Source organism: Lepus europaeus, assembly GCF_033115175.1.
Source record: "Lepus europaeus isolate LE1 chromosome 21 unlocalized genomic scaffold, mLepTim1.pri SUPER_21_unloc_1, whole genome shotgun sequence".
Taxonomy (NCBI): Eukaryota; Metazoa; Chordata; class Mammalia; order Lagomorpha; family Leporidae; genus Lepus; species Lepus europaeus.
Genome location: NW_026909005.1, coordinates 137,101 through 161,735, shown reverse-complemented (window position 1 = coordinate 161,735; position 24,635 = coordinate 137,101). Strand labels below are relative to the sequence as shown.

General features: G+C 51.5%; 1 pseudogene; it reads left to right on the top strand.

Moving 5' to 3' along the window:
• LOC133754300 (nucleolar MIF4G domain-containing protein 1-like) overlaps window positions 1–24,635 on the top strand; it is a 52,569-nt pseudogene that overhangs the window by 11,283 nt on the left and 16,651 nt on the right.

Sequence of the window (24,635 nt, the reverse complement as noted above, 5' to 3'; positions counted from 1 at the left end):
ATGTTTTCAAAATTTTCTAGTATGTTTTTCATTGGATATAAAAACAATACTTCATGTTTGAAAGAGTAGGGGATTATTCAGTAAGTGAAAGAGCGAAGGGTTTGTAATTGTGCCTATTTGAGGTGGATTTCAGGTCTTTCTATTCTGAACTAGATGACTTAGATCAAATTAGTTAACCATTCTGACAGTTTGAGACAAATGAGTTTAATTGAGGCCTAACTTGAGAGGTTGTTGAAAGAATTAGATATAATCTATGAAAGTGCTTAGTTCATGCTTGACATGTAGGAAATTCTCATTGGTACCCATTGAATTAATAACTTTGCAAGCAGTACACATCAATTATATTGATGACCTATTGTCACACTGACACAAGCCAGTTTCTTGTAGCCTGTGGACAAAATCCTGTATATGTGTCTTGTGTCCTATAGCCTGTGCCCTGTGCTCTGCAGCCTATGTCCTGTAGCCTGTGGCCTTTGACCTGTGGCCTCTGTCCTGTGTTGTGTAGCCTGTGTCCTGTAGTCTGTGGCTTATATCCTGTAGCCTGTGTCTTGTGTCCTGAAGACTTTGTCCTATGTCCTGTAGCCTGTGTCCTTTAGCCTGTGTTCTGTTGTGTAGCCTGTATCTTGTAGCCTGGGTGCTGTGTTGTAGCCTGTTTCCTGTGGCCTATGTCCTGTGTTCTGCAGCCTGTGTCCTGTAGCCTGTGTTCTATGTTGTGTAGCCCATATCTTGTAGCCTGTGTGCTGTGTTGTAGCCTATGTACTGTGGCCTCTGTCCTGTATCCAGTGGCATATGTCCTGTGCCTTGTTTCCCTAAGGCTGTGTCCTATGTCTTGTATTCTGTGTCCCGTAGCATGGGTCTTATGTCTGGTAGTCTGTTTCCTTTGTCCTTTGTCCTGTAGCCTATGGGCTTTCGCCTGTGTCTTATGTCCTGTATCCTATGTTCTGTAGCTATGTCCTGTGTCCCATAGGCTTTGCCCTGTAGCCTCTGTCCTGTGTCCTGTGTCCTGAATCCTATGTTGTGTAGCCTGTGTCCTGTGTCTTGTAGCGTGTGGCCTATGTATGTATCAAACAGCTTGGAGTTTACTCACTGAGTTACATCCTGTGCATGTCTGTGCATGTGTGTGCACATGTGTGTGTGTTCCAGGTGGGCACTCATGCCCGTGTGCTTGTGTGTGTCTGAATGCGAACCTGTGCCTGTCTCAGCATGGCTGTGTGTGTCGTGAGTCTGAACATATGTATTAGCAGGGAGTGGGGGCAGACTTTCCTGCTCCTGTCTCTGCACAGTTCCCAGGTGCGGTGAGGAGAGGATGCCCCCCTCTTTGGGACCTGATGGCTCATTCATCTTCTCTACTCCAGCACCCATTACCATGGAAGAGAGCATGGGTCTGGGGAATCCCACAACAAGCAAGTTCCTGAGCCCTCTGTAGCCTCCAGTAGCCTCATCAAGGCCCCCTCACAAGACCCCAGGATGCACAGCGAGCAGAGGGAGAAAGTGCTGAAAGTTCTAGCTCCCCTCCCTCCCTTACTGACATCCAACATATCACAGCAGTATGGACTGAGAGATGAGAGCAACAGCTGGTCACTACCCCACTCCAGATGTGAGAGAAATGGTTTCTGCCCAAAGTACTCTCATTGCAAATCAGGAGCCAGTGGGTACAAGCAAAATGCACTTCTTGAGGATGAGGTGGTCAGCTCATGTGGCCGCCTGTTTGCACCTGATTCCGGGAGCTCACCAGGCCCCATGGGCCCTCCTGACACCCTGATTCATGTCACTTCTGTTAAAACATGAATCCACGGGGCGGACATTTGACCCACACTTAAAATGATGCTTGGGACACCTGTATTGATGTTGGAACAGAGCCCTGTGTTTTGGTCCCAGTCGTGTTCCTGATCCCAGCTCTGTGCTAATCTGTGCCTGGGGAAGTAGCAGGTGATGGCTCAAGGACTTGGGTCCCTGCCATCCATGTGGGAGACCTCGATTGAATTCCAGTCTTGTGGCTTCAGCCTGGCCCAGCTCTGTCCATTGCAGGCTTTTTGGGGGAATAAACAGTGGATGAATGATCTCTTTTTCTCTGTAGCTCAGCCTTTCAAATTACAACAAATAATGAAATAAACATTTTGGGAGAAAAAACATAGAAGATCCCTTGGACTGACCTCTGTCCCTTGTCCTCCAGCTGATCCAGGCTCCCTGAGAGAGGACAAAGCTGTGAACCAATTCCCATGAACAAGGAGAGGATTAGACTCACTGGCTGAGCAACGCCCCAGGCAGGGTGAAGACTCAGGGTGGAATTTGAGCTCAGCCCCACTGCAGAGCCAGGCTTCTAACTCCCCCCTCCCCAATCAGGAAGCTGGACCTGGCTGCAGCCAGAGGCAAAATCAGGTGCTTCCGTGTGCTTGGAAATGCTCTCATTGGTGGGTTTCCATCCAAGGAACCAAAGGGTTTCCAACAGACGGAAGATAGGAGCAGTTTCAACTCCCAAAGGCCTGAATGAGGTCAGAAGTCAGATTCAGATGAGGGCGTTGAGCCAGGGTCACCTGGGCAACCACAGACAACAGCCTCATAAACAGGACAGGGAAGGAGGAGACAGGCAGGCATAGGGGATGGCTCCCAGCTCCAGGCCTGGGGGAAGGGGACACCTGCTCTGAAGAACCTGACAGATTTGAGGAGCCAGAAACCCAAGTGATGCAGTCTTAGGAGCAAGGAAGCTGAAGCCATCAAGTTGGGGTGGTTCCATCGGATGGGATCCTGCCCAGCACCCAGCCCATAGCCAGGGACACCTGGAGCTGGAAGGGGCCTTAACAGTCCCCAGGATCAACCCTCTCATGGATGCCTGGAACCCCATCAAGGAGTTATCTTGTGTCTGCTTGCATGCCTCCAGCAACATGGAGCTCACTCCCCACATCAGGGGCAGGCTAAGGCACTAAAGGGCTCACTCATCCCCACTCATTCATCTGCCCCTTGGACCTCAGCAACCAGAAAAATGCCCAGATCTCATTCATAAATTTCATACCTGTTGATGGCTTTTGTAGAAACATTAATTTCATGAGCACCATCTGAGTGTTTTTGTTGCTATTTGCCAATTCCTAACAGTGCCTGGGGCATGGTAGCACCTCAACACATGCATATGGAGTGAATGAATCAAGGAATGAATGGATGAGCTGGGCTGAATGTACAGCCAGCATTCTTTCCTTAGCTGTTTAAGCCAAAGTTCCCAGGCTAGGCTGGTTGAGGGCAGCCAAAGGCAAGTAGAAGGTTGAAACAAGGGCAAAAACAAGAGCTTACACTGTGAATACAGTGTGTAAACAGGCGGAGGTGAGGAGGGGTGAGCACACAGGCCTGGAGAAAGATTAGGAGTGAAACGGGGAGTCAGGGCCTTGAATGTACCACCTAGCTTGTTGTGGATGGGACTCCAGGAGCTTCCTGGGTCAGATGCACAGCCCTGAAAGCAGGAGAGACCCTGTGGCTTGAGGGGAACTGTCTTTCCAAAGAATTCAGCTCCCTGTAGGTTCCTCATGATGTGCTTTCCAGGAAGCTAAAACCTAGTCTGCTGATGAGAGTGCTGAGGGTGGGTGCTAGCAGAGCAGAACCAGGAGTACATCTCCCTCCACGGCCACCTCTGCCCCCACTACAGGGAAGGCTTGGCCTTTTCAGGGAAGGTGTCTTGGGGCTGCTGAGTAGGCAGGCAGAGGCCAGAAGGGGAAAGGTAGGGGTGCCAGCTCCCTCTGTGGGAGTGGAAAGGCCCTGCCCAGGCCTCTGAGAAGGAGCCAAGAGTAGCAGATGAAAGCATCTACTGGGGCTGGATCAGCTCCTGCCTGCCTCACTGTGTGGCTAATCCATCCATCCATCTATCCATCCATGCATGCATCCATCCATCCAATCATTTATCTATCTATCCATCCATCAATCCATCCATCCATCAATCCATCGATCCATCTATCCATTCATCCATTCAACCATCCATCCATCCATCCATCCAACCATTCATCCACCAATCCAACCATTCATCTGTCCATCCATCCATCCATCCATCCATTCATCCATCCCTTCATCCATTCATATATTCGTATATCAATCCATCCATTGATCCATCCATCCATCCATCCATCCACCCACCAACTCTGTAGTAGACTGTATGACAGGTACTGGAGGGCACTGGGGAGGACTAGACAGATAAGACTCTACCCTCAGAAAGCTCAGTCGGGGGCAGGGGCAAGGGGTAGAGAATATGGACATCAATAAATTATCAACAGGCTAAGGGCATCTCGCCCTCCAATGCATTCCCAACTCTGAAGCCAGAGAGAGCCTTGGAAAAACCCAAATGGCTTACTCTGCTTGGGCTGGAAGCAATATCCCACACTGGGCTTGGAAGCAAGCTCACTCTCTGAGTCACTGCTGCAAGACTTGTAAAGTGTCAGGGCCTTTTACAAAAGCAATCTTGTGGGGCTGGCACTGTGATGCGGCAGGTTAAGCTGCTGCCTGAGCGGCCAGCATCCCACATGGGTGCTGGTTCAAGTCCCAGCTGCTCCACTTCTGATCTTACTCTCTGCTAATGTGCCTGAGAAAGCATCGGAGGATGGTCTAAGTGCTTGGGCGCCTGTACTTGTGTGTGAGACCCAGATGAAGCTCCTTGATCCTGGCTTCGGTCTGGCCCAGCCTCAGCATTGTGGCCAACTGGAGAGTGAACCAGCAGATGGAAGATCACTCTCTCTCTGTGTGTGTGTGTCTGTATCTCTCTGTCTCCCTCTCTATCTCTCTGCCTTTCAAATAAATAAATACATTTTAAAAAAGGGAGTAAAGCCTTTATGAAGTGTGAGCTCCCGGGTGGATTAAGGCTGCTTCCGCAGGTGCTGATCATCCAGTGAGCCTGGCCCCTGTTCACTCTTGCATGGTCTTCCTGCCTCTCAGCCATGCTCTGATGCATCACAGTGAACCTCACCATGGGCTGGCGCCACACTCTCGAACTTCATGGCCTCCAGATTCATGCACAAAACAGACCTGATTACCTCTAACTGACCTATGCCTCAGGATGGGACTGGCAGAAGCTTAAGGGAAAGGAAATGAGAAAATAAAACTGTCAGCACTGAGGAAGTATGCAGGGGACGTGACATTCATGCATGCATATAAAACTGCATGCATGCAAAGAGCATAAAGGAAATAAACAGAAAATGTAAGAGAAAGGACAATTTAGACTGGTCACATCTCCCCCTGTGTCTCTGGCATCCTCAGCATCACACCCTGCCTCTCCTGCTTATCCCCCAGAACATGTTACAGTTTCCTATCTGAGCCATGTTTCTGTCCCACCCCTGGGCCTTTTCACATGCTGTACCCTCTGCCATCAGTGCCCTACTTTGCTGCTGTATATCTCATGGAGTCCTCAGGAGTCCTGAGGAAGGTTTCTCAAGACTTAAGGCCTTGCACAAGCTGACACTTAGTGCCAGGCAGGGGTGGGCTTTGAGAGTGAGCTTGCAGGCATCACCCTCACCCTGCCCCAGGTCACTGGTCCCTGCTCTTTTAAAAAGGCTTGCACCAAGGACGAGGCCTCCTGAGATCAAGCCCAGCTCTTCTTCTGGAAGCTCAGCTGAACTTGTTGTAATTCCATTTTACAGTGGCAGCGACTGAGGTTCTGAGAAGTGGGGCCACAGTGCTGGTGTCATGGAGCTGCTTAGTGAGCACTGGGAGGTAAGGCTCTGCTCCCCACACCTGGCCACCTCCCTTCCCACTTCACTCTGCTCCTGGAAAGAGACAAGATATGAATTTGGTTCAGGTGATGCAGGTAGAGGTTGGTCCCTCCTCTGCCTGAAAGGTTCATTCCTCAGAGGGTTGATTCGAATTACAGCAGCAGTCTCAGGTCCCCAGGCCTCAGCATTTGCAGCTGGGAAAACCTTCAGCCCAGCTCCCAGTGAAGAGCCAGCACTGCCACTCACCTAAGGTTTACCCACCTCATTAAACACCTTCTCCCCAGGCCTCTCTTGGCCTCCCTGCCTCCCATGCTGAGCAAAGGCAAACATCACAGCCTCAGGGTGGTACATAAATCACCCAGCTTTGGCAGAAGACCTACAATGTCCCTCTTGCTCCCTGTAGGACAGTGGCCCAGCCCTGCCAAATGGCCCAGCCCTGCCAGGTTTTGGTCAGGTGCTCCTAGTGTTGGGCTGTGCCTGGATATTTACACCAGAAGATCCCCCAGGATTTGAGGGTAGAATCTGCCTCAGTTACAGCTTATCATTCAGAGCCTCAGGAAAATGGTCAGGCCAGGAACCATACTGTAAGGTATTGCAGTCCACTGACATCTCCAAGTGGATTGGATTGGATCAGAGCCAGAGCCAGAGACTTTGTCTGAGACCACACAGTGATTTAATCAAATGTATTTGCATTACAAAGTTACAATGTAACAACAAAAATGATCACCACTATCACCATAATCACCATCACCACCAAAATCAACGCCACCATCATCATCACCACCACCATCACCATCATCATCACCACCATCACTACCATCAGCATCATCATCACCATCATCACCCTCACCTTCATCATCACCATCACCATCATAACCACTATCATCATCATCATCATCATCATCATCATCATTACCATCATCATTATGTACATTAGCATCACCATCATCACCATCACCACCATCATCAAAGCCATCACCATTATCACCATCACCATCATTGTCACCATCACCACCATCATCATCATCGCCATCATCCTCATCATGATGATCCACATCACCTAATCTTCCATAACACTGAGGGATGAACTTCACATGACACCCTTTGGAAATATGGGGAAAATGAGGCCCAGAGGATAAACTCATCTACCCTAAACCGCACAGCTAAAAAGGGGCAGAGCCAGGATTCAAACCAGCTATACGTGTATGCTCACCTGCTGGCCAGTTGTGGAGATCCACAGCCCAGGTGCAGGGCAGTGTTAGTGGCATGAGGTTGTGGGTATGTGAGCATGCGCACGTATCACAGTGCCATTCACATGTGTGCATGAGACCTCAGGAGTGTGTGTGTGGCCTGGCTGTGTGTGCACAAGCATGTATGAAAATATCGCATTTCTGGGGATGTGTGGTGTGACCATAGAGACATATGTCTGCATGCCTGCTGTGTGTGCTAATATGTGTGCTTATAAACATGCCCTTGCACTAAGGCTAGGCACTGGTAGGGATACTCATGAGTGTGACTGGGTACCTCCCTGCCCACATGTGTATGTGTATTCATGCGCACATGCATGCCCACGTGAGCATGAGAGCAGCACATATACCCCTGCACTGTGGCTGTTTGCATTCCTCCCATACAGCTGGGCAATCATGCAGAGGTATATGGCCATGCCCAAAGCATGTGTATATCTCCTGCCATCCTCACATAGTCCTGGCCACAACCCCCACTCAGAAGCCAAATGTAAGCGTCCCCTTCTATCCAAAGGCCTCTCAAACCATTGGCTTGACTCCACAAATGCCAGGAGGGCCAGAAGATTTCCAGGTGGTGATTTTCATATAAAAACAGCAGCTTCATACATCAGGCTGGGGCTGTAGCCATCACAGCTCAGGGGATCCGGCATGCACTGCAACTGTGTCAGGACAGACCACACACATCTGGTTGGGGCTGGACTGGGCAGAGCTATGTATGCTATGTGACTGCAGCCTGTGGGTGGTCACTGCATTGTAGTACCCTAAGAGGCAGGCACTGAGTGTGAACAAGTGATGACTGAACCACTTCCAGAGGTGGAGGGTGAAGGCAGGAAGAGAACCAGGTTGCTGTGTTAGCCCTGCTGCTTCCTGCTGTGCAACTTTGGGAGGGTCATTCACCCTCTTTGAGCCTCAGTCTGTTTATTCTGTAAAATGGGCGCATTGATCACATGTCACTGGGGCATAAGAGGATTGAATGGGATAAGTAGGCCAGGGTCAGGACAGCCAGCCCCAGCAGTCATATCTGCCTTCATGTGTTCCCAAACCCATCACAGCTGGAGGAAGGCCTTTTGCAGTACGGAATACAGTGCAAGTGAAGCAGAATTCCCATCTCTTTTTTAATCTCAGTTTCCCCATCTTTAAAATGGATGTGATAAAAGCACCCACCTCTTAGGAGTGCTGTCTGGACTTTATTTTCAGTTTATTGGAAAGGCAGATAGACAGAGACCTCTCACCTGCTGGTTCACTCCTCAAATGTCTGTGCAGCCAGGGCTAAACCACAGAGAAGCTGGGAGCCAGGAACTACATCCAGGCTTCCCACATGGCTGGCAGGGACCCAAGTAATTGAGCCATCATTGCTGCCTCCCAGGGGGTACACCAACAGGAAGCTGGCATCAGATGTAGAGCCAGACCTGGACTTGAATCTGGGCACTCCGACAAGGGATGCAGGTGCTCCAGACACCCAGCTTAGCTCACTGCACCCAACAGCCACTCTGCCTCCCTGTGTTCCTTCCCTTCTTAGCCAGAACCTCCTGAGTATTTCGTGAATCTCAATCAAGGCAGCCAAAATGTGCCTCAGTTCCCTCTCTTCTTCCTCCTCTCCTTCTCTCTCACCTTTTCCCTTGTTCACATTCCTGGCCACAGATTATGAGCAGGCTTTGCGCAAACCCAAAACTTGTCAACTTATCAAGAAATTTAAGGTGAGAGCCCCCACAGGCACTTAGTGCATGTGTGCCCACTAGGCACACTAGTCATGTTCACAGCTATGGCCTCTACAGCTGGGGTAGGAAGAGTCAGGAAAAAGTGGGGCCAGTGCTGTGGCACAGCAGGTAAAGCTACCACATGTGACACTGTCATGCCACATTAGAGGGTCAGTTCAACTCCCAGCTGCTCCGCTTCTGATCCAGCTCCCTGCTGATGTGCCTGGAAAAGCAGCAGAGGACAGAGTACCCCTGCACCCACATGGAAGACCTCGGTCCAGAAAGCTCCCACAAAGGTGTCTGGGAAAATGCTCCTGGCTCCTGGCTTTTGTCTGGTCTAGCCCCAGCCATTATGGCCATTGGAGGAGTGAACCAGTGGATGGAAAATCTCTCTCTTTCTGTCTCTTCCTCTGTCTCTCACTCTGCCTTTCGAATCAATAGAATAAATGTTCAAACAAAATCTGGAGAAAGTTTGCAAACAAAACCAGAGAAGCATTTGCCTGTAGTACAATGCAATCAGGATCACAGGGCTGGACTTGGGGGGAGGGGCTCTTGGGGAAAAAATGGCAAGGCTCTTGGAGCTGGTACGAATTTCTGATCTCTCCTTAGCTTCAGATGAGGTCCCCAATGGGCCAGGGAAAGCTTGCTTTCTCCTTGGAACCAGGGCCAGTGCCCATAAATCATGCAGGGAAATGGAGTCGGCTGACCACCCATGTCTTCCCCACCCACCACATGTCCACCTGCCACCTCCCAGGCCCCTCCTTAAAATAGCACTTGGATTTTAGCACTGGGAATGGCTGGACCCAGCTAGCTCTAGAATGCGGGCCATGGGACCTGAGATTCCTCAACAGCCGAAGGTCTGCTCCTCTCACTTTTTCCTCAAAGACTCAGAGGCTCCAGCACAGCCACCCTGAGAGATGTGGTTCCCACCCTCAGTCTGCCTTGTTCCCAACAACCAGCACTGCTTGGGCCCAGGGGCCTAAGGCCTGCCAGCTCCCACCCAGCTCCTCATGACCACCCTCCCATGGCCTTGGGACTACCACCTCCAGCCACCCTAGGGCATCTAGGCCTCCCCAGATGCCTTCCAGTCTTCTCCACCTCTAGTCCATGTGTACCTGCTGCTCCCTCTGCCTGGAAGTGCACGAATTACATCCTTCTCTCTGGAAGACCTCTACTAGGCCTGCAAAGTCCACTCTGAAGGGCACCTTCATGGTGAAATTGGACGCAACTCAGCACAGGCACCTAGGGCATGAATGCACGCATGTGCACATCCCTCCACCCTCATCCAGAGCCCCTGGGAGTGGCAGGTATTTGACCTAGTAGCTAAGATGCCAGTTGGGACACCTACACCCAGACATATCAGAGTGCACGGGCTCAAGTTCTGTCTCCAATCCGCATTCCAGCTTCCTGCTCATGCACCTGGGAAGCAGCAGTGATGGCTCAAGTACACATGTCCCTGCCACCATCCTGTGAGACTATGGCAGAGTTCCTGGCTTCTGGGCATGGCCTCTGCCTCTGCCCAAAGGCAGGAATTTGGAAAGTGAGTAGGAGTTTCTCTCTCTCTCTCTCTCTCTCTCTCTCTCTCTCTCTCTCTCGCAAAAAAAAAGTAGTTTAAGAGCCCTGAGGAATCATCTAGAACAAGTCCTGCTCAGCTGCCCCACCAAAGGCAGAGCCTCGGCCCAGAAAGCTCCCACAAAGGTGTCTGGGAAAATGCTCATCAGTGCATCAGCCTGGAGTAATGTGACTTCTCCAAGCCCATCAGGCAGCCAGGGCAAAGTGCTGCTCTCCTGCAACAACCCTGAATCACGTGCCACTCACAGGGGCCAGACCACCAGCACCCAAGACAGCGAGGGAAACAGGCTGACGAACAGCACAATCAGGCTACTGGCACCCAGCACAGCAAAGCAATCCAAGCAGGGCCCCCCAAAACCTCCTCTCTCTGCCTCTCTGGTACTCCCACAACAGCTCCTGAGCCCCACATTCAAAAACAAAAGGCCAGCCTCCTCTCCAGCCCCACAGCCCAACCCACTCCCAGAGCTCCATGCTGCCTGGCCCCTACCCTGCCTCTTAAACCAGCCCACCTCCCCGCTGGTTCCCTGGAGTCTTTCATCATCAGGGTGGGCTAGAAGAATGGGTCAGTTGTCGGCTTGCTTGTCTTACGAAATTAATGTTTCACATTTGTCTTCCAGTTAACAAACTATTTAAAATTAATCCCATCATTTCAACAAGTGTAACAACTAAATTATCATCTTTATGTGGCCACATCTCTCTTAGCAAACACTGCATGCATATAATTTTGGTAAATGTAATGAACCAACCATAGAACTATTAAATTTGCCATGGAATTCATAACAATTAGAAATACATGAACCTTAAAATGATGAAAACCGAGTGGAATACTGGAATTGGAGGAAATCCCTGTTCCTTCTGCTGTAGGCTGGGCATGGTGTCACGGTGCCTATGTGTGGTGTGTGCAGGGCACAAACAAGGTTTACTTCAAACAGTTTTGCAGAACTTGTCAGAAGTCTTACAACCCTTACCGCGTGGAGGACATCACCTGCCAAAGTTGCAAACGTATGAGATGTTCCTGCCCGGTGAAACTTCGCCACGTGGACCCTAAGCGGCCCCATCGTCAGGACTTGTGTGGGCGATGCAAAGGCAAACGCCTATCCTGTGACAGCACGTTCAGCTTCAAGTACATCATCTGAGACAGTGCAGAGCAGGCCCAGCTGTGGCGTGCTGTGGGGCAGGCCTGGGGTGTCCTCCCGGGTGGGTGGAGGTCAATGGACAGATCGGATGTCATTTGTTCCTTAGCTCTGTTGCTGCAGACCTGCAATGAGACAGAGCTGAGTGGGAGCACTTGGAGAATTCGGTGAAACTCTTCCCCACATCCAGAGCTTGATGAGAGATGAGGAATCATGATAAAAAGTCCCTGCACGTTTGGGCCTTGAATAGCCTCTAACAGTGTCTACTCTGGCAGAGCAAATACAAATAAAGGAGCCACCATCCATTTGCCAGAGAGGAGGATGGGGCTGAGTGGGTAGGGCCTGGAGGGAGCGAAGGAGGGCCAATGCCACCCATTGGGTGGCAGCAGTAGGGGTTGGGTGAGTGGTTGGATCCAAGAGAGATTTGGGGGGAAGATTCTCAAAGCCTGGGAGGTGGTTTTGTCTGGGTTGAGGGGGAAACAGAGTGGAAGAGTGCTCCAGCAAAGACCCAGGAGGAAGCAGCAGCCCCATGGGATAGCCGGGTAGGGAATGGGATTGCTGAGTTGGACACAGAAGGGATGGGAATTGGGGCCAGGGGTGAAGATACAACTTGGGACACCTGCATCTCTTATGGGGTACCTGAATCCAAGTCTGGCTCTCTTCTCATTCCAGTTTCCTGCAGATGTGCACCTGGGAAGCAGCAGATTATGGCTCAAGTGCTTGGTCCCTGCTACTCAACATGGGAGGCCAGGATGGAGTTCTAGGCTTCTGACTTCGGCCTGGCTCAGACTTGGCTGTTAAAGCATTTGGAGACTGAACCAGCAGATGGAAGAGCTGAATTTCTTTTCAGAAGACTGGTCAGGATGCCCTCACACACCCTGGGACTACTCCTATTCAGAAGGTTCTGGAGAAAGACAACCGGCAGAGCTGAGCCTGCTGCAGACTGATGGTGTTGCCTTGGGCAGGTCCCTTGAGCTCTCCAAGCCTTGTGGTTGCCCTGGAGATCAGGAAACAAGGCTGTGAGTGTGTCAGAGACAGAGGCAAAAGCAGGCAGCCCGGGAAAGGATGATCCCCAGGGAATCACATCAGGTGTGGAGACTGAGTTTGCCCTGTAGACTCAGACCTTCCCAAACAAGCCGCCACCCAGAAGCCAGCCAAGTCTCTCTGCTTCCAGCCTGGGTGGTGTCTGGGTCTCCATCGGCTCAGGAACTGGAGGAAAATCAATGCAAACAATGAGCAAACACGGCCAGGACTGAACTTTGCCTCTTATCAAGTGGTTTGCTCTCCAAGTGGGCGCTAGCTGCACTGTGAACCCAGGAAGTCCTTCAGTTTGGCACAAAACTCTGCATTTTTCCTCTTTCGAGAAATGGCACCAATGTTCCTCTGTTTTGTTACTCTCAATGGTGGGTTCTTCATTTGTGGGGAGGTTGCTGGGGGAGGGAGGCTGCTTGGATCCACTGCCCTGCCCAGATTGGCCTCCACTGCCTGTGTCCCCAGGCTGCATGTGGCTGTACTGTGATGCTTTTCCTGAGCTGGCACCAGCCTAGCTCACACCCTACAGCAACTCCTGCCTCCTCTGGGCAGGACTGCCTGGAGCCCCCAAGGCCAACTGGACATCAGCTGTCCCTCCACCAGGCCCAGTCCAGGTCTTACCATACTGCCTGTGTCCCCCAGCATCTCTGTATCAGCCTTTTAGGTCTCTCTCTCTCCTTCACATAAACACAAACACTTATTGAGTATCTACTCTGTGCCAAGTCCTGTGCTTGAAGCTGGAGCTACAGCACTGAAAAAAAAACAAGGTCCCGGGGAAATTTTTTTAAGACTTATTTATTTATTGGAAAGGCAGAGTTACAGAGAGAAGGAGATACAGAAAGATCTTCCATCCACTAGTTTAGTCCCTAAATGGTCACAACAGCCAGGACTATGTGAGGCCCATCTGGGTCTACCACATGAGAGGCAGGGATCCAGGCACTTGTGCTATGTTCCACTGCCTTTCCAGGCTCTTTAGCAGGGAGCTGGATCATAAGTGGAGCAGCCAGGACTTGAACTAGGGTTCTTATTGGATTCCGGCATCACAGGTGGTGGATTAGCCTATTGGGCTATGATGCTGGCTACATCCCTGTGCTTGTGAGTCAGATAAAAAAATAAAGAAACAAAAAGACAATCATATTGGCCAAAGACGGACACACCAGCACCTCCTGTGTCTCATGCCCAAGAGGTGGAGCCCTTGGCCATGGTTCCTTGAACCTGAGCAGGCCTTTGCAGAACCCAGCTGGGGAGTCACCTCCAAGCCTGTGTGCCTCCACCTTACTCTCCACCCCAGGAATGGGCAGCCTTTCTTCTGCCCAGGGACATTTGAATATTTTTAACATCAACCACAAGCCATACCAAATGATCAATTTCTTTCTTTCTTTCTTTTTTTTTTTTTTTGAGAGGCAGAGTGGATAGTGAGAGAGACAGAGAGAAAGGTCTTCCTTTTTGCCGTTGGTTCACCCTCCAATGGCCGCTGCGGCCGGCGCATCTTGCTGATCTGAAGCCAGGAGTCAGTTGCTTCTCCTGGTCTCCCATGCAGGTGCAGGGCCCAAGGACTTGGGCCATCCTCCACTGCCTTCCCGGGCCATAGCAGAGAGCTGGTGTGGAAGAGGGGCAACTGGGATAGAATCCGGCACCCCAACCGGAACTAGAACCCAGTGTGCCAGCGCCGCAAGGCGGAGGATTAGCCTGTTAAGCCACGGTGCTGGCCATGATCAATTTCAACACAAGCTGTGGGTTTATTGAGTTGCAAGTCCTGCCTGAAATTGCCATGGCAACCACAAACCAAATGATTTCCCTGGGCATTGTGACTCATGGAAGGCAGCCTCCATGGTAGCAGGAAGCCCAAGCAGCTGTGAGGAGGCGCAGGTGCAAAGGAAGAGAAGCTCCTGCCAGCAACCCATCTCCAGTCAAGGGAGGGAGCCATCTTGAAAGTGTTTCAGTTGGGGTCAGCACTCTTTCCAGTCCTGGCTGCTCTTTTTCTGGTCCAGCTCTCTGCTTTGGCCTGGGAAAGCAGTAGAGGATGGCTCTAGTACTTGGGCCCCTGCACCCACGTAGGAGACCCAGAAGAAGCTTCTGGATCCTGCCTTGGGCCATTATTGCCATTTGAGTGAACCAGTGGATGGAAGATTCTCTCTCTCTCTCAGTCTCTCCCGCTCTTTATAACTCTTTCAAATAAATAAATAAAATCTTTACCAAAATAGTGTTCCACTCAAGGTCACTTGGGAGCCCCATTCACATTCTGGATCTGTGAGTCACACAAATGACTGTGGCTGCTTTAAGTCACACACTCAATGGATAACAGGAATAGCATGCAAAATAATGAAGAGTGCTGGGAAGAAAAATCAAGCCAGGTGCGGAGGTCAAGGGCAGCCAAGGTGGGAGCAGTGCAAGTAGAGAGAGCCTAGCACAGATAGGCCTCCCTCCCTGCCCAGCTTCTTTCTGCTGCCTAAGCTGTGTTCCCTAGTTCTGAGCATGCTGATAATCAGGTCAGGAAATGCCAACCATGAGGCTTATGCTCACTACCTCCCATGATGAGGATCTTTCTCCCTGCTGGTAGCTTTGACTTCCACTGAGGGAAGCCTGTTGCCCTGGACATCACCTCCATCCCCTCCCACACCTATGGTGGTACTTATAGAAAGGAACCAGCCAGGCGCTTGGGGCATGTAACCAGGAGAGAGGTGGAGTGAGTCCAAGGTGGGTGGGGAGTGCCTGTCTTTATGTAAGAGTAGGGACTGTGGGGACACAGGGGCACAGGAAGCAGAAGCGGATGCTGAGCCCTTGTCATCATCTGTCAGGGAGAAGGTCCCCATTGTGGGAGGTATGTAAAGATAAGCCTTGTAGTTGATATTTCCTGAAGCCTGACCTGAAAGTTCTCAGCATGCTCACAGAGTTAAGGAACACAGCTCAGGCAGCAGGACAGAGCCAGGCAGGGTGGGGGGCCCATCTGTGCCAGGCTCTCTGCCTCTGAAACTCTGGCCAGATGAACACCTGTGGCTCACATGCTTTTTCAGGAGACAGCTCACCCAAGGTATATCCATGCCACCCCAGCCCAGCCAAAAACATTAACAACCCCTTGAATAAAAGCACAGGTTTCAGAGCCACCAAGAGCTGACGTTCCATCAGGCCACCAATTTGCTTTGTGACCCTGGGCAAGCTGCCAACCCTCTTGAGCCCCAACGTCAAATCAACATGGTTGTACTGGCACCCTGCCAGTGCCTCTGCCAAGCTTTGGGCTTCTGGGTAAGGTCAGCTACATGGGGTTCTTCTCTATACCAGCCCCCTCTTTTCACTTTTACACACTTAGTTTTTGCAGAAAGAAAAAGCACATTCGTTGAAAAACATTTTCTCATCAGTTTCCAAGGGAAACTGGCTGCATCTGCCATAAACAAAAGGAAAACATAAAAATGTGGCACAGCAGGTTAAGCTGTCACCTTCAGCCCCCACATTCCATATGGGCGCTGGATTGAGTGCTGGCTGCTTCACTTCCAATCCAGTTTCCTGCTAGTGCACCTGGGAAAGCAGTGGAAGATGGCCCAGGTACTTGGATTCCTGTATCTACGTGGGAGACCCAGAAAAAGCTCCCAACTCTGCTATGGTCTGGCCCAACCCTGGCCTTTGCAACCATCTAGGGAGTGAGCCAGAGGATGGAAGACCTCTTGTATGTCTGTCTGTTGTCTCTCCCTCTGCACCTCTGACTTTCAAATAAATAAATAAGTCTTAAAAAGAAAAAAAAAGAATAAAGAACCACACTGCCAGCAGCCAACAGTTTCCAGCTTCCTCTGAAATGAAGGCTTTATGGCAGTGGGTTAGTGTGCATGGAGACAAGTGTCTGGGACACATTAGCGCCCGCTGAGACACTCTCCTTGGTGTTGCAGGAAGGGTGAGGGGCAGCAGCAGGGGCCCATTTGACACTTTATGCTCTGGGATGTCCAGTGCTCTGGGCCAGCAGCAGTATCTGTCCTCCCCAGAGCATGAGCTCCAGCTTTCAGGGGCTCTGAAATCCTGGCCTGCAGGGCCATGGGAGGGAGGGGACTCTCGATGACCAGGTCCCTGTGGCTCAGACACCCAGTTATGGCTTTTGGCTCCAGACTCCCACAAAACAGGGAAGGCGATGAGCTGCTCAGAATGCAGAGATGGAGGGTATGAGACCTCCGAGCCCCCTTCAAGGGGCAGAAGGAGGGTCTCAACACGTGGAGCACCATGGGTGAGGGAGGGCTTTGGGGAACATCTGGTGAGCTCCACACACCCACCTTGGGCCACATCAACAAAATCAGCTCCCACCCTCTGCCTCAGTTTCCCCTCTGTCCAGAGCTGACTTAGCCACCAAGCATGAACACACTTGCAAACACTCAAACACACACACACACAGACACACACAGCCTAGGACCCAATGTGTTTTCAGGGCCTTTTAAAAATGCTTCCGTTTCTTTTAGAATCAGAATGAGGGGAAAGAACACCTAGAAAATGTTTGCATAAATCAAATCATCTTTGCACTCCCCACTTGGGGGCCATGTTACCTCTCACTCATTCTGTGTAGGCATGGAGATAATGACAGTGTCCACGTGGAGAGTCTGGAGCTCAGGATCCCACACCCAATCTGGGCTGAGGAGTTGCAGTCCTGGTCATTCCTCTGGGCTAAAGCAACAGTGGGCTTGGAGTCAGCGTTCTGGACGGTGGTAAAGATGCTGCTTGGGATGTCTGTATCCTTGCTTCAAGTCCCAGCTCCACCCCTGATTCCAGTTTCCCGCTCCTATGCACCCTCGGAGGCAGCAACTGGTGGCTCATAGACTTGGGTCCCTAACACCCACCTGAGAAACCCAGATGGAGCTCCCAGCTCCTGGCTTTGGCTGGCCCAGCTCTGCCTGTTGTGACCTCTGCAGTGTGAATCAGCAGACGGAGAATCTCTGTCTGTCTCCTTCTCTCTACCTTTCAAACAAATAGTAAGAAACATTTTCAAAAATTGTTTAAAGAAATTGTTCTGTGTTCTGTCCCTACATTGGCCTCAGTGTCCCCTGCTGTGCAGTGGGGGAACTGAAGTTGGGGCCCCCTTCCTGCTCTGCCTATACTCACCTAGACAGGGAACATCTGGACTGCTACACCTGGAAGCAGAGTGGCAGGCAGTGGCTCTGAAAACACATCTACTTGCAAGTCACCAAACAGAATGGAGTAGATGAGAACTGTGCTCCCTTTTGTTGTTTATTATGACAACAACGATGATGATGATGATGATGATGATGATGATGATGACGATGATGATTTGGAAAGGAAAGACAAGAAAGTGCACACTCCCATCTGCTGGTTCACTCCCACAATGGGCGGGGCTAGACTTGGGGCCAGAACCAGGAACCAGCACCTCAATCCAGGTCTCCCACATGGGCAGCTGCTTCCTTCCAAGGTCTGCCTTAGCAGGAAACTAAAGTCAGGAGCCAGAGCTGGGACTTGAACCCGGGTCCTCTGGTGTGAGGGCTTCTGAACCAGAACCTTAACCACTAGGTTGGATGCCCGTCCTTGTTTAATGACTCAGTCCCCAGCCAGCACCAGCTCACACTGCTGCTGCTGCTTGGCCATTTCTGATATGCACACAAACACACACAGCCTGGGGCAGAGATGGAGACAGTTTGCAGCTACCACTTCCATGGCCTCCGTTGTGTGCCTCACACTGTTTCAGGCCCTTGGATGAAGTAGATTAAGTAAATGCATGGTGGTTAGTGGGAGGTAATGAGTAACAGGAGGGGAGCTGGGAAAGACTGGGGAGGGGGCAAGGAAACTGCTCTGAAGATTAGGTTCAGAGGGGTCATCAAAATCACCCCCTAAAAATAAGGGATGTCTCAGCAGAGCACAGATAAATGAGGACTAGGAGTGGAGGGGAGGAAAGGGTGCCCTAGCAGGTGGAATAGAATGTGCGATGGCTCAGATGTTTCCAACCCCAAGAGGGAAACCATCCCCATTGTACAGGTTGGAAAACTGAGACTCAGAGTAGCCACATGGCTGATAAGCAACAGAACCAGGCCTGCCTGGCTCCCAAGTCTGTTCATGGCACCAGGCTCTGCCCCAACCTCCATCCTTCCTCTGGAAGAAAAGATCAGGACCCAGGTCACTGAGTAGGTGGGATTTTAGGGTCTCCATGGAGCTGTCACTCAGACTCCAGTGGCAGATCTGGGATGTCCAGGGCTATCACCCACACACATGCCTCTCCCACAAGGCTGGGAAGAAACCAAGGCTGGTTCTGCTGCCAGGCTTTGCCCAAGATTACTGAATGACCAGGAATTTGGAGCAGCTCCCACAGGGCAGCTCAGAACTTCAGCGTGGTCTCCAGTGGGAAGCCACTTGGCGGTCATTCTGCCCTTCCTCCTGGACAGTGAGGCCTTTAAGGACAAAGGAGAATGTTTGTAAGTTGAGAATTCTGCTCCTACCATGGAGAGGTGGATAGGCCAGGGCCACCGCCACACCACAGACCCCACTGCTGTGTATGAATTCAAGTGAGACACTACACAATTTGATTTTCCACATAAAAGATTAAATAATACTTCAGTTACAGTTAATTACACACCCCAAAAGCACTTCAAAGTGTCGTCAGTGGCCGCATGGCCCTTGATCAGCACTCTACCCTTCCCAGCACTAAGACCCAGAGAGGGAGTGTGCTCTGCCCAAGATCATGCACCTGGCACGGCTGAGTGTCCCTGATGCCAGGCCCCAGGCAGAGCTGCCTGCAACCCTCTCACTTCCTCCCTGGCACTTCACGTGGTGGTGGGAAGAGAAGGAATGTCTAGGGCTGCAGGTCTAAGGCCAGGGTTCCCAAGAAAGGAAAAGTCGGTACCTGCTCAGATGCCTGCTTCCCTGGAGGGAGACCCCCAATGGCTGCTGCTTCTTCTTTCACCACCAGATCCTGCAGCATCCTTGGGCCAGCAGCTGGAAGAGGGATTTTGACCAAGGGTCACTGTATCCCTGCAGGGTCATGCTGCACCCACCACTTCCCCTCTGAGTCCCCCCTTTTCCTTCTATGGGTTCAGGAGCCCAGTGGCTCAGAGGAAGCAGCTGCCAGTGGTGGGGGGTGGGGGTCACAGCTGTGAGTTCTGGGAAGGAAGGGTCAGCTGCAGATAGGTTGGCAGGGGGTGGGCAGGGTCAGGGCCCAGGGAGGGTGAGCAGCCTTTATGGACCCCTCTTCCGCTCCACACCTGTGCACCCAGGGCTTGGGCAGCAAATGACCATCCTGTTTGCCAGGCAAAGATGTTTCCTGTGCAGGCTACAGCCAGACAAAGCTTGCCTGGGGACAGCCACAAGCCCTTCCCAGAAATCTCCGCTCATTGGACGCCTGGGGATAGGGCCCCACACACCCCACCTGGCTCCTGCCGCACCCCACAGCTACCCTATGCCACCAACCCCAGTTCTGTATTTCTAAGCAAGACTCAAAATACTCCAATCTCACCAGACTGAGATGCTCCATACATTAGTTCAACTGGGTAAAGCCCAGCGCATAGTATGTTTTGGTGGTGATTTCTGAGATGACACATCTCATGGTGTGTGTCTCACTATGAGCCCCACAAGATATAGGGCACCAGGAGTACGTGAAGGTGAGGATCGCTGTCCTGTCACTGTTTATGCTTGGTTCCCCAGTATCCTCCATGCTGGGCACACAGGGAGGGACTGCAACGTAGAGGCTAAGACTGATCTCCCTCAGGATTACCACTATCTGTTGGGTCCCAATGATAGCTGCATTTCATTTGCCTCTTATAGGTCTGCATTCGATTGTCTGAGTCTCACAAATGTGCATTGAGTGGGGGGGGTCGGTGGGTGGTTAGGAGAGTGGATGGATGGGAAAATGGATGGGTGGGATGGGCGGATGCATGGGAGGGTGGAATGATGGATAGCTGGCTGGCTGGTGGATCAGTGGATAAGTGGGTGGATTAGTGGATGGATGGATGGATGGTAGATGGAAGAATGGATGGATGGATGGATGGATGGATGGATGGATTCATGGGTGGATTGATGGGTGGGTGGATGGATTAATGGATGGGAGGGTGAATGGGTGGGTATGTGGATAGGTGAGTAGAAAGAACGACAGGTAGAAGAGGAAATTGGTGAGTTAACACTTTTTTTTAAAAAAAAAGAAAGGTAAAGGATAAAAATGCATTCTTTTACTTTAAGACTAGTAGTCCTAGATTCAATTTTGCCAGCTCAATACGACCTGCTGTGCAAGCTTGGGCAACCAGCTCACCCTCTCTGATCATCTACTCATTAGTCAAATGAGCATGGCAACTTGGTCTTGCCAGATCCCAGGGAGGTCTGGAAAGTTCCTGGAAAGCCAGTGGGAATGACATCCTAAATGTTGAAGTGCTCTGCTCTGGGCAGATGGTACCAGTCCTGAGGATCATGGGGAAGTAGGCAGAGCAGAGGAGCCTTGGAATGGAATAGCCTGGCAGGTGAAGGAGGTGCTGAGAGCCACCACCCTGCCTCACTCTAATTCGGCAAGGTTGCCCTGATGAGTAGCAGTGCTTGTTATAGTAAAATTTTATGGCCTCTGAAAGAAGGCAGCAAACTGCCAAGATCAAGTGCTGGAGGTTTACAGCTGGCCGGCACCTTACTTCCCCGGCCCAGGTCACTAAGTTTGGCCACAGAGACCTGAGCCCCTCTGAAGATGGAGGGGCTCTATTGAGACTTCACAGTGGGAGTCAGAGTAGAGGTGGAGCTGGAGCTTGCACAGCCCTTGTTTGCTAAGATTGTAGAAGGGACTGAGTGCAATAAGGATCTGAAATTGCACGTTTTCTGCAGGAAAGCCAGGGAGTGTGGCCCAAGCAGCCACAGTTGACTTTTTCATTCCCTGAGCTCACTTATGCTCTCCTGCCACAGAGCCTTTGCACACACTGCCTGCTATATCAGGTGCACCTTCTGCCCAAGCTGTAACGGCGTGGCCAACCCTGATGCACACGTGCACCTGACTCTTGCAGACACGTGTTGCGTGTTGCATATATGAGCACGTGAATTTTCAAGTACAGGTAAACTAGGTGGTCGCTGTGAACAGGTTAAGGATTGTGTGTGGCCACAGGTGGGTGGGATAAGGGGTAGAGCTTGAGTTACTGGGAGAGCCAGAGAAAGGAGGAGCCAGTGAGTGGGACCAAGAGAGCCATGGGTGCCCTCAAATGACTTGGGCAGGCTGTGGCCTGTATGCAGCAGCCACCGCCGGGCTGACTTATGGGGCTCGCTGTTGCCATTCGCTGACCATCTGCCGTGGCTGGCCAGATGGATTGTCGATGAACTTCACGAGACTCACTAATTAACTGCATGCACCAACTCTGGGGGCTCTGGCAATAGTGGCTGAATTACAGCCTGCGGTGCCCAGCCCATGCCCTTGCATGGCCCAAGGGCATGGGCGACACTCTAGTTGAGACACCCAGCAGTTCCGTGTGACCTGAGCCAAGTTTGCTTCACCCCTTCAGGCCTCACCAGATGGCTGACCAGCCTGGGTACAAGGGCACCATACCCAAAGCCTGTACATCATCCTTGGGACCCTCCTGAGGGTCAGGCCCCCTGCTGCAATCCATTTGCTGCCTACAAGCAGGTTTGACCTCTGGGACCCTGGGAGGTGGGGCTGAGAGGAGCTCTGGGGTGAGACTTCCTGCTTCCTTACATGGTGTCATGCCCGGATGCTCTTTTTCTGGGTTGAGACCAAACCTCAGGGGCTTGCAGCAACTTTGAATCCAGGCTCTTTGCTGAGCACCTGCTGCCACAACTGCAGCAAACACAGCTGAGAGTCAGCCAAAGGTTAGGAAGACCTTGATTTCAATAAGAAGTCCAGGAAGGCTTCCTGGAAGTAGCAGGAGCAGAGATGGGCCGTATTAGGCAAAGTATGTCAGGTGTCTGTTCCGGGAGAAGGTATAAGGCTCTGCTGTGGGAAAGGCAGTGGGCAGAATGTGAAAAGCCAGCATATAGGTGGGACCCTCCCCCTTGAGGGGTGCAAGCAGGAGGTGAGACTTATAGGTGGGCCAAGGGTTTGAATGCAGCATCAGGGCCATGGGGAGATGTGTCCAGAGCTGCCTGCTTCCAGCCCATGCACCAGCCTGGCCAGGATGATTCCACAGCCACCTCCTATTCTGGGGCTTCTCTCCACACCTGAAACCACAAACATGATTGTCCTCCCTCCCTGCTCCCACCCCCACCAGGTACTGAAGAGGATGGGTAAACCCTGAGTGGCAAGACCTCAAGCTGTCAGCTCAGAGAGGGCAAGTACCTACGCAAGGCCATACAGCTGCAATCACCCTTGGGCACCGACCCTGGCAAAGGTTCAGGGTAAAGGATACACCCCTCCCTCGAAGGGCCTTCTCCTGGACTTCCTGCCCTCTGACCCCCTGGCAGGTGGTTGGGTGGTCTTCCCGCTCCTGGCATAAGAAGCTGGGCTCAGAGAAGCAGCTCAGCTCAGAGAAACCAGAGGAGGGATGGATAAAAATCAAACTGGGAATCTGATCGAGAAACACAGGAGAACAGAGCATCAGTTTGTTTTAAAGCTGTCTGATTTAAACCCCAAGAGGTTTCCTTCTTTCACTCAGTGCATACAACGTTTATATTGTGTGTTCAAACCAGAATATTGGAGTAGGAGCTGCTTGTATGCTTGTCCCAGCTATTTTCTCAGATGGGAAGCAAAGTGAAACAAAGAAACAGAGACAGGAAGAGTAAGACAGAACAAGAAATAGAGAGAGGGAGATGGGCTTAACCAGCCCGGACAGGGCAGGGGCAGGCAGAGAGCAAGGGGGAAAGAGGGGTACAAGGTAGAGCTGAAAGCTGAGAAGGGGGGGTGACTGCCACCCTGGGTTCTGCAGGCCGTGGCTTTGGAGAACCCCAGGATTGCATCAAATGCCCCCCACCTCTTCCCTAGAGTGTCTTCTGGGACAGAGGAGAATTGGTGGCAGTGACCTTGGCAAAGACCCCCTTGCTGTCCCCAAATCAAGCCCTGTGGCATCTGAGAAAACAGTAGGAGCAGGAAGGTTGTGCTTTCCTCCCCCACCCTGCCCTGGTTCCCTGAAGTGGATCCCAAAACTCTCAGCACATAGGTGGTGTTCTCCTTATCCTTGTGCAAAGACTTTTGTCCCCATCTCTGAAGACTCAGAGGTGCAGAGATTAATCTGCACACATGAGTGGGACTCAGGTAGCCTCCCGTCATGGGATCAAAGCTCCTTGTCTGGTCATTCTTCTGGTCTACCCACCCTTCTCAGCCTTACTGTAAAAATACATAGGCCCATGGCCAATGCTAGGCTATGCCACCACCTGCAATGCAGGCATCCCATATGGGCTTCTCCACTTCTGATCCAGCTCCCTGCTAATGCATCTGGGAAAGCAACAGCAGATGAACAAGTACCTGGGTCCCTGCCACCCACAGGAGAGTCTCTGATAGAGCTTCTGGGTTTGGCCTTGTTGTAGCCCTTTGGGGAGTGAACCAGCAGCTTGAAGATGCCCCTCTCTGTCACTCTGCCTTTCAAATATATAAAATCCTCTTTAAAAAACAGAAAAAGGAATGCTCTGGCTTCCCCACTTCATTTCCTTCCAAAACCTTCAGTGAATCCATCTCTGTGTTGTCTCATGTGAATCTGTCTTTTGGTCCAGGGGCCTCAGCCACAAACCTTGCTCGGGTGGGAAACAGAAATCTTTTCTCTCCTGCAGTTAGGATCTTGCCCCCAGCTCCTCCTACTTCCTGGGGGTCTTTCAGCCATGGGGTGGGCAGGGGGCTGGGAAACTTAGTTCACTGAGGCCCTAGGTGCTTGAACCATTCCCTGGCCCCTTTGCCAGTCTTTCTGGGGTCAGGGGTGCAGGTCCCTGCTGACCTGGGTGCAACTCACTGGAAGAGGCCCAGAGAGCCAGGGGTCCAGGACAAAAATGGCTTATACAGAATTGATGGGGTGACCCTGGATGCTGTGTGGCATTGGAGGAGTTGCTGGTGTCTCTGGGCTTCCTCTTGTGCTCCTGAAGTCAGGCAGAGCTCTCCACAGGAGAGGAGTAGGGTGAGTACTGCACACAGCAGTGCTGCTGTTTGCCAAGAAGGCTGAACACTAGCTAGGTGGTTAAGATCACAGTCTGGGAGCCAATACAGACATGAGTTCCAATCTCGACCCTGCCCCTTCCCAGCCCCATGGCCTGCAGCAGATGCCTTGTGGCCCCAGGTCTGTTTCCCCATCTGTAAAATGACTGGCTCAGGGTTGGTGGATGGCAGCTGGTGCACAAATAAGTACACAGTGGGCACTTACACATACTGCATTGCTCTGCACTCCTTCCTGAAAAGCAGGTTCATCT